Genomic DNA, 12288 nt, shown 5'->3' on the forward strand with positions numbered 1-12288 from the left:
TAAAGTTCAAACACAGCAATAGTGTGTGTGGTTTTTTTTAGGCGTTCATTCCTCCCTGTGTTTAACTAGCTTGTTTGTATTGAGTTCACCATCTGGCTTACCGTGACATTAATCAAGCAACAATGAACAAGTATAAATGAAATTCTACAGCTTAGTATCCAATTTTAAATTAAGGCTTTTATTTTAAAAAGGAAGTACCTACCTCTGAAAGGTGTTCAGATTCAAATCTGGAAAATGTCAAGTAAATAATACCTTGAAAAATACACTCTTTAACCTAATAATGCTGTTATGTTGTTGGTGTTCATGTGTCTAGACTTAATTGTTTAAAAAAAAAATTGTCCAAACATTCAGCCTGGATGATGATGATTTGAGCTCTCTAAGACTAAGGTGGGGAGATGTGCAGCTGGTTTAGGAGGCTTGGATAACTGGGATCATAATATATAGTCCAGAGTTTTTTTCATTCCCCATGTTTTAAATACATGATCTTTCCTATTACAGGCTATTGGGTTTCTTCTTTCATTGCTTATCCTCTGCCCATTCCAAGTCATTCACTTTCATAGTATCCATCTCTGGTGTTTTATAGATGGAGGATGATACCAGGTGAGGAATAATCTGCAGGAAGGAGAGACCCTTTTTTAAAAATCCGGTATGCGGCCTATTTTATCCACTTAGTTGATCATGCACTAAAGTCTTGGAGTTCAATGTTGCCTCAAACATTTCCTTTGCAACATTCTGTCCTAAATGAGTGCCAAGTAAATCTTCTCCTGTTCAGTTTACACATACCCAGTATTCTCCCATCACAGAAATACTTCCTTGTGAATACAGGGAGAGAAATGGCCAAAAGGTATTGGGAGGGGGAAAGAATTTGCCCATGTAAGCAATTTCTTCATATTTTTTCTTCTGAACGTGCAGTTTATTCCTTTAAAATCTCCAGCGTTTAACTTCCAAAGATGCCTTTGACACTGAAGAAAGGGGCAAAAATTTAAGTCTGCTGCTTTCCCCTATGCATGAGTAATTCCTGCTCTTCCTTTGAGATACCACACAACACAAGTTGAAAAAAAATTCCCATGTCCTACTGTTAAAATCTTAAACCAATCCAAGGTAATAGACTCCTTAGAACTAAGTTTTTTATAAATTGTGCAGGCTTGTAATTGTCTTGATTTTTGGATTGAATATGCACTAATTAATAGTTGTATAATCACCATTTGTGACATTTAAGTGCAATTTATTTTAATAGTCCCTTTATAAAATACTGGCAGGCTGTACATATTTTTCTATGATCACACAGCCATAAAATATGTGGAGATATAAAGCACCTCCCCAAGCAGAAAATAATGCAGGCATTGCACATGTGATACTTATATCCTTGTTCAGCTAGAATAGAATCTTTTGTTATGGACAACAGATTGTAGGACTTCATCGCAAGATCAAGCAATGAAGATTAATCTGATGTGTGGAGATAAAAATAGAACACCCATCCTCACATATTAGTAGGAAATCTCAATTACTCAATTACCCATTTTGCCATCCCTGTCCTTCAGGTTGAGCACCTGGTGTGTCTTTATTTAGATCAATGTTGTCCTTGTATTGTACAACTGGGACCAGAGTGTGATGGCAGTTACCTGGCAGTAATGGCAGGTAAACCTGTACTGTATCAAAGTATGTGAAATAACTCCAGATGTACTGGTGTTATCTCCACTGAAGTTACAGGAGCTGCTGTGGTGTAAATGAGATCACTCACTGCTAGAGTATCATGTGCTGCAAAGTGCCCACAAAGGGAATTCTGCAGTTTGAGCTATGGCATTTTTTCACTCAGCTCCTTAGGGGTGCTTTAGAACTGATTTTTGTTTTACTTGCACTCTTTTCTCAATCTTATGTGGTTTTTTTTAATGACTTTAGTTCATTTCAAATATCTAGCATTTTACTTTCCATTACTTAACATAGTGTTCACTCGGATTAAATTTTTTAGTTTAAATAGAGCCTAGACTTCAGAGTGACAAAGAGCTGAAGTAAGATTATTGTTACACAGCACACAGCAGTTAGGAGCAAATCCTGTCCTAGCCTTCAGGCTCTCAAAGGCTGCCTTTGATACACAAGGTGGAGAATGATTTGAGGGGTGAGGGTGCACACCCCTTTATGCAGTGTGAAGCAAAGCTCTACGGTCCCACTGTGTGGCAAGGGTGTGCAGGCCCAGTATGAGATGGATACAGACTCTACTCCCCAGATCTTCCATGGTGGGTGGGTTTTGGCGATGGAGTAGGTTGTGGGGGCTGCTGCAGGAGGATTTCCTTCTGCCCCCAAATATCTGCTTGGCTCAGTTACTTGGGCTGGACATGGTATTTTCCCCTTATAATGTGAATCTGTTCCTGTTAAAATCAATTGCAAAACCCAAGTGGCAATAGGTTCAGGACTGTAGCAAGTATCCAGCATGACCACCCTTAATTTTCTTTTAACTTTACGACAAGCCTACATAATATTTTAGTGTTTTAAAAATAAGCTTTTAGGCTGGCGCTTGGCAAGAATTCGTCACATTTTACTTGTGTTTTTTGTTTGTGCAATAACTCAAAATGAATAAAGGCTTCAGACCTTTATTTTATTAAATGGATCTTGGTTAATAAATTTTAGCCACGAGTTCTTTAAAAGATTCTGACGATAAACCTACAATTTCAAGGTTTATAGTGGAAATTCTGGCATAAATGTAAGTGTTCTACAGAATTTCGTAATGAAACTAGAACCTAGTGGGGAAAATATTTTTCAGGACAGAATTTCACCCTATTTAATAGTATTGTAAATGGAGAAATAATGTTGAGGGCATTTTTTAAAAGTTAATTTAAAAAATTGCTGCACGTTTTTGCAAAGTTTTTGATTTTGTCATTGAAAATATTTTTGATTTAAAAAGTTACAGATTCTAAAATTGGAAAGGAGCATTATGATCATTTAGCCAAAGAACCTCATCCTATAATTTCTGCATCAAGCTACTGCATATCTTTTAAGAGATGCTGTATAAATAGGGCCCTATCAAATTCATCATGGCCATGAAAAATGCGTCATGGACCGTGAAATCTGGTCTCCCCTTCTAACCTCTGCCAAAGTTGGTCTTGTGTGTGCTTTTACCCTATACTACACAGATTTCAAGGGGGAGACCAGCATTTCTCAAACTGGGGGTTCTGGTCCAAAAAGGGGTTGCTGCGGGGGGGTTGCAGTATTGCCACCCTTACCTCTGTGTTGCCTTCAGAGCTGGGTGGCTGGAGGACAGCAGCTGTTGACTGGGTGACCAGGTCTGAAGGCAGCACCCCACCAGTAGCATTTTTAAAATCCTATGGCTGTGAAATAGACCAAAATGGACCATGAATTTGGTAGGACTCTATGTGTAAAGCTACCTTATCCAAATGATTTATTTTGCATTTTTGCAAAATTGCTATTTACCAGTGTCTTTTCCTTTCACAATACAGTAAATATAAAAGGTATTCCTGCTTTTTTTGTATAGCGTAGGATCAGACAAAAGTAAGTATCAAATGTGAGCAAACAGAATAAATTTGCAATAAATGTGACACAAAGCATTTATATAATTTGACCAGAACAACAAACTTGGCCAGCTGCACAAAGGCAATGAACAGTTGTTAGCTGAGACAGACTAGTGCCATCAATATTGTAGCAAATGTTTAAAAAAATCAAATCAGTAAGTTTAAAATCAGATTAACTTGTAGCTGATGGGTTTAGGAACTGGTAATGGCAGACACAAGCTTTCATTTTTAAGTCTATCTCAGTCCAGTCCAGGATGATAGCGTTTAAAAAGTCACGTTTGAGGTATCTGTGAAATGAGGTTAGAGGCTCATTGGCATAGCAGGATGTGGAAGATTCCATAACTGATGCCTAGTTATGCCACTTGGATAAAGGATCTTACTCTTTTGGGCTGAAATCCAGCACCTTTCACCAGCACAATTCTCCTGATTTTTAGTTTTGCTAAGAAGGAGATTCAGCTCATTTGCTAATCATACAGCTACTCCGTGGTGCTGGAACAATTTTTATAGTGGGGGTGCTGAAGGCAGAAACCATGTATTCGGGTTGTTAGTACTACTTCAAGCCAGGAGATGCGCCAGTACCTCTTGTTCCAGCACATATGCAACTACTCAGACAAGAAGTTACTAGGTGGTATGTCACATGACTTCTTGGGGACTCCAGCCATTGTTGTTACAGTATCTTCCAATCCATTCTGAAATCAATAGTGTGAACCAAGGGGGATATGGCACTCTGTGAATAAAGAGGGAATTGAGTGGCATGGTAGATACAGCAAGCCAGATCCTCAGCTGGTATAAATTGTTGTAACTAGAGTTGCCAACCCTCCATGATTGTCTTGGTGTCTCCAGGAATTAAAGATTAATCTTTAATTGAAGGTTATGTCATGTGATGAAAGCTCCAGGAATACCTCCAACCAAAATTGGGAACCCTAGTTGTAGCTCCACTGACTACAATTGATTTGAACTATAATGATAATCCACACGTTGAGGATCAGTCCCGCATGCACATAGGGACCCTCTTCCTATATATTCCTTTCCATTTTATTTCACATAATCTTAGGCTGCTGCACAAAATAGCTTTCGGTGTGGCCAGACAGCCATGGTAGATGATTACCCCTGGCTACTATAGGAAAGTCACATGGCCAACAGTCTAGTACTTTGTCTGTGCCACTGCTTTGGTGGAAATGTTTAATTAAAAAAAAAAAAAAAGCTATGACTAGCAAACCATCCAGTTGCATTTCTGCAATATCAAGTAACCAAACAACTAGTTGTTAAATCAGCTGTTTGCACCAACGTGGGACCAAATCAGAGTTCACTTTAGAGCTCTGATACCCTAGACTATTCTATTAATGTTTCAGTAATAAATACCTCAGTTTGTATTCCTAGTTTTGAAGCAGATGAAGCAAACTGACAGTTCAGCACTCTTTTTTCATATCATCAGCAAGTTGATTTAAATTGACTGTACAATGTTGGCTGCATTCCTTTCACAAGCAGCATAAAAACTTTGCTAAATTGAAGTGCCAGAATTGTAAAATCCTGCTGAAGTGATTGTTTCCAGAAAACAGTAATGGGAATAGTTAATACTGTTACTGTGGCAGCATGTGTGGCTTTTGTCCTGCTGGCTTTATTTTAGTGCAGGTAGTAAGGAGGTTTGCATTACAGAAGGGAAAAATATTTAAGACTTATATAGATAAACTGCATTCCTTTTGGCAGTATGAGTTCTTTACCTCACTGATAAAATATGATCGGTGTGCACAACTGAGAACAGGTGTAAAATATTTTTAGAAAAACCTTGGCATATAATGCAGACCACTACCCCTTTTTCCTATATTCTTATTTTTATTAAAAATAACTCATGGAATATTGATGTTTGTAGATTTTATGGAACTTGCCGTGTTTTATTGTGTATATTTGATGATATCTGTGAGACTTCATCAGAGTAACTGAGACTGGGGTGACCTCTCCTCCTCCAGTTGTTCACCGTGGCTATTTTAAAACTAACTTGTTATCTACATGCCTTCATACTGTTTACATAACTGCATTTTTCTTTCCTCCATTCCCAAGAAGAACACTAAAGGAGAACAGTGATACCTTGGATGGAAGCTAATTGTTGGAGTTAGCTCAGCATCCATATCAGTTTCTATGAGTGGGTTATGATGTCTATGATGTGTTATGATGTGGTTCCTTGACCTCATAGACTTTAAGGTCAGAAGGTACCATGGTGATCATCTAATCTGATCTCCTGCACATCTCAGACCACAGAATCTCACCCAACTGCTCCTGTAATAGACCTATCACCTCTGGCTGAGTTACGGAAGTCCTCAAATCATGATTTAAAGACTTCAAGTTACAGAGATTCCACCATTTACTCTAGTTTAAAACAGCAAGAGACCTGGCCCCATGCTGCAGAGGAAGGAGAAAGCCCCCCAGGCTGTCTATCAATCTGACCTGGGGGAAAATTCCTTCCCAACCCCGAATATGGCGATCAGGTGAATACTAAGCATGTCAGCAAGACCCACCAGCCAGACTCCTGGGAAAGAATTCTCTGTAGTAACGCAGAGTCCTTCCCAGCTAGTGCCCCATCTCTGGCTGTTGAGGATTTATGCTACTAGCAGTCACCGATAGGCCACACGCCATTGTAGGTAGTCCCATCATACCATCCCCTCCATAAATTTACCAAGCTCAGTCTTGAAACAAGGTAGGTTTTTGTCCCCACTGCTCCCCTTGGAAGGCTGTTCCAGAACTTCACTCCTGTTTAACAATATATTAATTCCCAGCTCTTCCACTCAAATGTCTTCTCTTGCTTCTCTGCCTCTCCCTCCCCACCCCAGTAAGGACCTGCTGGTCTGGTGCTCCTCTCATGCAGTAACTGATCTCCAGTTGCTCTGCTTCACTAGGATCACTTAACCTGCGACTCTGCTCATCCAGACCTCTTTTACACTCCATTTCATCCCATTCTCATCTCTTAAAATGTCCTGCCAAATGTCCTGCCAGCCCCACGCATCCATATCAGAAACTGTTTCAACTCCGACTAGCAGCCTCAGCAAGAGGCCTGGCATTAACTGGCCCAGGGAGCCTGAGCCACACTCTCACCCCATTTCCTCCAAGTTGAGGCACAGTGGACTTCAGTTTCTCAGCTGCTGAGAGAGCATCCAGTCACCAGCACTCCCCCCAGTAAAAACAAAGCAAGCTTATAAGGATAATACATGGGAAGCGTGGTAGAGTTAAGGTATGTACAGACATGATGAGTGCTCTGTATGTCACTGATATAAAGCCCAAGTGCACTTGATGTCTTAGACCTCCGGGGCTGGTGGCTCAGAACTCTGGGGTCCCCCCACCACCTGCTCCGGGTCGGAGCTCCGAGTCCCACCACGGCAGCTGGGAGCTGCGGGGGCCCCCACCACCCATGGTGGCTCAGAGCTCCAGGGCCCCCACCGGCTGACCACTCCAGCCTTGCTGCCCCGGGGCTGAAGTGGAAAATGTCACAGACATAATCTTAACTTTACCTATAAATGAAAGGGCCCGTTCAAGTATCTGTGAGTTCCCTAATAACAGGGTGACCAGATGTACCGATATTTGGGGCTTTGCCTTATATAGGTGCCTATTACCTCCCAACCCTTGTCCCAATTTTTCACAGTTGCTGTCTGGTCACCTTACCTATTAATGCTGAGACAAATCAAGGGAGGCAGTGTGGCATAGTGGATAGAGCACTGGACTGGGACTCAGGAGCCCTGGATCTACCACTGGCCTGTTGGATGACCTTGGGTAAGCCAATTCACCTCTCTTGTTCCTCTGTTTCCCCATCTGTAAAATGTATATAATGGTACTGATCTCTTGTGTAAAGCATTTTGAGATGTACTGATAAAAATTCTATATAAGAGCTTAGTATTATATTATTAGTACTTTTCTGCCGTCAGTAGTGACCTTGTATTGAGCTTGTCCAGTTTTCTAAATACCCAGTACATTTCCTCAAAGGCCAGCCTGGCATTCTCTGCTTTCATCTCCTTTAAGTTTTATAGCCTTTGATGGTCTATTTTGCATCCTGCAGTTCAGCACATTAAGATGACTTTTAATGTTCAAAACAAGAAATGCACAAAATAAGCAAAGCACTTGACTTCCATCTTTTGTCATGTGCAAGAGCCTGACTCATCCACCAGTGGAGCAGGAAAGCTCCCACAGTAGCAGGATCTGACACGTTGTCTGTTGTGTACCTATATTTATGAGCATTTGTGTATGTGCATGCATGCACCTTTCGTCTATAAGTGTAGCAACCTGTATGGAACTTGGAGGGAGGAGCACAGATTACAGGAGGGAAGGGCTTGGAGGAGGTATCATGAAGTTAGTCAGTATGGACATGGCTTGAATGCTAACTGCAGCTGCAGCATCTCTGTAAATAGTTCTCTTAATAAAGAGCCAGTTTAGTTTAAGAAACATGGAGATCTCATGTTTTTACCTAGCATGTACTATATGAAACAATAAGTACAAATATTTCAAGATAAATTGCGTGAAACTCGTGCACCAGCATATATACTGAAACCACCTCCAGACAAATCAAAGATTAGACTCACACGAACATTTTGCAGAGTAAAGGGAAAAACAAAAAACCTTGTGACTTATATGAGATTCTTAAGGTGTTGCCCCACATGTGGGCACAGAACAGGGAATCAGGACTCTTGCGTTCTGTTGCTGGCTCCGCTATTACCTCCCTGCATGATCTTAAGCAAGGTATTTGGCCCATTGTCAAAAGTTGCCTATGATTTTTGGGCATCCAACTTGAACCTGATTTTCAGAAGTGCTGGGCACCCTCAACTCCTGTCAAAGTCAATGGGAGCTGCGGGTTCTCAGCCACTCTCAAAATCAGATATTTAAAGCATCTCAGACTGGGTATCCCAAAATCATGGCATGCAAAATCAGAGTCCAGATTTGAAAATGTTACTCATCTCGAGGTAACGCCTGCTTTACAGAGATTTGTGAATCTCACATTACACAGAGTCACAGAGTTTAATGCCAAAATTAGTCCGAAGTATTACAGCCCACATAGAGGCAGAGACTAGGAGGGACCAAGGTGCACCAACGCCTGAGGCCTGCTGCAAAGGCAGGAATTGATAAAGTCAGATATATCTGGATGATCCTGGCAAATGATCAGGATCATACTACAGAGGAAGCTGAAAAAACCCCAAGGTCACTGCCAACCTGACCCAGGAGAAAATTTCTTCTCGTCCCCACATCTGGTGATCAGTTATGCCCTGAACAGGTGAGCAAGATCCAGCCAGCTAAGCGCCTGAGAGAGAAGCTAATTGGTGCCATTGCAGAGTCCTGGTCCATCCCATCCACTATACCATCTCCAGCTGTGATCATATCTGATGCTTCAGAGGAAAAAGGAGGGGGAAAAACCTTCCTGACCTCTGCAGGTGACAAGCTGAAGCCCTGAAGCATGAGATTTGTAAAGTGCTTTGAGCTTCTTGGATGAAAGGTGCTGTTTACCTTAAGCACAATTTCTTTAGTGTGCAATGCATGATGATTATGGCCGCAAGTTTGTCACAGAAGGGAAAAAAGTTACAGACTGTGATTTTCCCATTGGTCCTGGCCTTTTGTGTGTCCCTGACTCACCCCACAGCAGTGGCTCTTGAGGCTCCTGTCATGGGGCTGGGCCTGGCTCCCTGCTCCAGGTGTTGCAACCCTGCATGTGTGGTTGCATTGCCACTCAGGTTTGGCCCAGTTGCCCCTCCATATGACAAGGGGCTGAGCAAATTCTAAAGAGCTGTGCGACCTGGCACACAAGGTCACAAATTACAATGCCCAAAGTTGAGAGCCAGCCCTAGCCTGTGGTATGCAAGAGCTGTTGCTGTCTGTGCTCAAGGTAAGTGCGGGGTAGACTCACACTCAAGATCCCTCCCCTCCCCACATCGGCTGGGTTGGGATTCAGGTTGCAGTGCCGTCGCAAAGGGGTCTGCTGCAGGTAGTCCGTTCCCCCTCATTTGTCAGGGCTTTTTTTCTTTTTCTTTTCTTTTTTTTTTTTTTTTTTTAAATCATGGAGAGGTCTCTAAGCCTGTGACTTTTACAAAATTTACCATGACTGCTCCAAGATTTTTGATAAAAGATGCTGTGACAAATCTGCAGTCCTAATGATATTCCCTGTTAGTTCATTAGACCATTACAATGCTGTCCTTAAAGACTCATCATTTCAGTATTGCCAACCAATCAAAAATCACGATAAAGCCCTGCAAATCATCAGATTATTTTAACCATCATGAGATTAAAAAAAAAACTTAGGAGGAATTCAGTCTGTTCTAACCTTTGTGCCTTTTGGGCCTTTCTCTAATATGTTTATATGCTTAACTGTTCTTTCTTCCATCTGGTTATTCTTGCATGTTTCAAATCATCCAGCTCTCCTTCTTTTCCCCTCTCTGAATTTTATGCCACCTTCAATGCCTCCTCCCTCTCTTCCACAAGTTCTTTCCTAAGTATCACTCCTTTTACTTAAATTTCCGAAACCAAGCCCCTCTCCCCATACCACACTAGCTCCATAATTTATGCCTTATCACTTACAGTTTGTACTAGTTTTGTTTGAGCTGGACTGTAAACTCCTCAGAGCAGGGATCTTCCTCTGTTTCCAGAGCCCTGTGTACACCTCAGCAGGTCTATTAGGGAAGACATAGAGAAGTGAACAAATACTCCTCAGTAATCTGTGCTCTCTTTAACACCGTTCAAGGAACAAACGCTGCAAGAATGACTGTTATAAGCAATACTGTTTACATGATATAATTAATTAATCACATAATCATGCTGTAATAATCGCTTGTATTTATATAACCCCTTCCATCCCAGAGCGTCCCAAAGCACTTTGCAAACGGATTCACAAACTATATATATGGGGATTACGATGCCAGCTACTGAAATGCAGCCATCTTGTGGGTGAAATGCAGCAATACAGAGCAACGTGATACAACAGTTTCTGACAGGAAGTGAAGTTAACTATATCTCCTTGGAACTCCTGGAGTGAATTTAGAGAGTCAAAATATAGCTATTCACGTTGGTATTTGCCTAGGACACTGAGGTTAATGCCCCTCCTCTTAAAATGAGTTTTGGTGCAGGATTTTTTAATAAGAGGTCAGGGTTTGGTTTGAGATCTCATTTGAATTTGGTATTTTGATTGATGCACAAGCTGCTTCCTCATGCTTAAACTTCGGACTGTGGTTCCTGTGCTGAAATAGGAGATGAGCTATGTATAAGAGGAGTAGGGATGATATGTGAAGTAGACTTGACTCTGACGCGCCCCAAAATTCAGGGTATTTGGATTGAATATCCTCATGCGGCCCATTATAGAGGTAGGCCTAAACCATGCCGTTCTGATCCAAATCCAACATTCCTGGGCTTTGGCTCTGGAATCCTTATATCTGCATTTGCTTGAACAAAAGTGTTCATTTTAACTGGGTGCACTGGGAGGGGCTCTTTTCACTTGATTCCCAGTTGGCTTTCTGGAAACTAGCTGTGCTAGAGTATTCAGCTTTGAATAACTTTGGAGAGTGTCCCTCTATAGGACATTGTTGCGTCAGATATTTTTGTCATTTGTCAGATGTAATTAGCTATATTTGCTAGCAACAAGTCATCCAGTAGCTGGAACAGGGTTGTTTTTTGGAAGGCGGTGAGGATCATATAACTCTTTCATAGCCAGATGGAAAATGCCCATAGCTGTTGGCATTTGTCAAATTACTGCTGTAATTATCTGTTTGATCCATAGACTCTTCTTTCACTCCCCACTCGTGCTCCTGGACTCTAATCCTGGGTCATATTCTTCAGCCTTCTCTGTAATTCCATTTATTTTAGGGGTTTGAAATCAGATGGGCAGCAAAGACTGAATAATCTTCTGGCAGTTTTTTCTTTCTTTACATATTTTTTTCTTAGCTATATAATAAATCTTTCTGTGGAGACAGGACTGCTACTTAGGGATGAAAGGTTATGGCCTATTGATTTGAGCATGAAACTCAGTATCTGCTACTGTCCTTCACCTCACTCTGCCTCAATTTCCCCATCATTACAACAAGGGTATAATAATATTTACCTGCTTCACAGAGGCGTTGTGAGGTTCACTTAATGTTTGCCCTCAAAGTGAAGTCTATCTATATGAGGTACTTGTATGACCCTCATCATCATAGTATCTGAGCACCTCACAATCATTAATGGATTTTATCCTTACAACAACACTATGAAGGAGTAGCAGTCTCCCCATTTTACAGATGAGGAGCTGGGAAGATTAAGGGTAGGCCAAAGATCACCTAGGAAGTCGGTTACTTAGCTAGGCATTGAACCTTTGCATGGTGAGTCCCGTCCAATGTCCTATCAAGTATCCCATCCTTCCAAAAGTGACTATAGAAGTGACACTATTAATTTGTTTTTCAACTGTACAGTATACTCCACTTAATCAGGAGGTGCTTAATTGGGACAGCTTCTTTATTGGGACAGCTTCATGGGAATGGATGTAGCGCCTAACGAGTTAATGGCAATGACTGCTGCTTAACTCAGACAATAGTAGCATAAATTCTTCTCAACAGGGACACATTTGGCTGCATGGTGCCAAGGGCTGATGTAACACTTCATCAGGTGTTAAATCGGTATGTAACTCCAAACTCCAGCTTTTCCGTACAGAGGTTGGTAAGAACAGATTAAACGAAGAAGAGATTAAAGAAAACTGGAATTCTGTTAACGTTATTTTCACCCATTTGTAGTCCTTTTTTGACTGTTTTTTAAATGGTTTCTTTTAAATGGCCAC

This window comes from Natator depressus, chromosome 14 (genome assembly GCF_965152275.1).
Source record: "Natator depressus isolate rNatDep1 chromosome 14, rNatDep2.hap1, whole genome shotgun sequence".
NCBI lineage: Eukaryota > Metazoa > Chordata > Testudines > Cheloniidae > Natator > Natator depressus.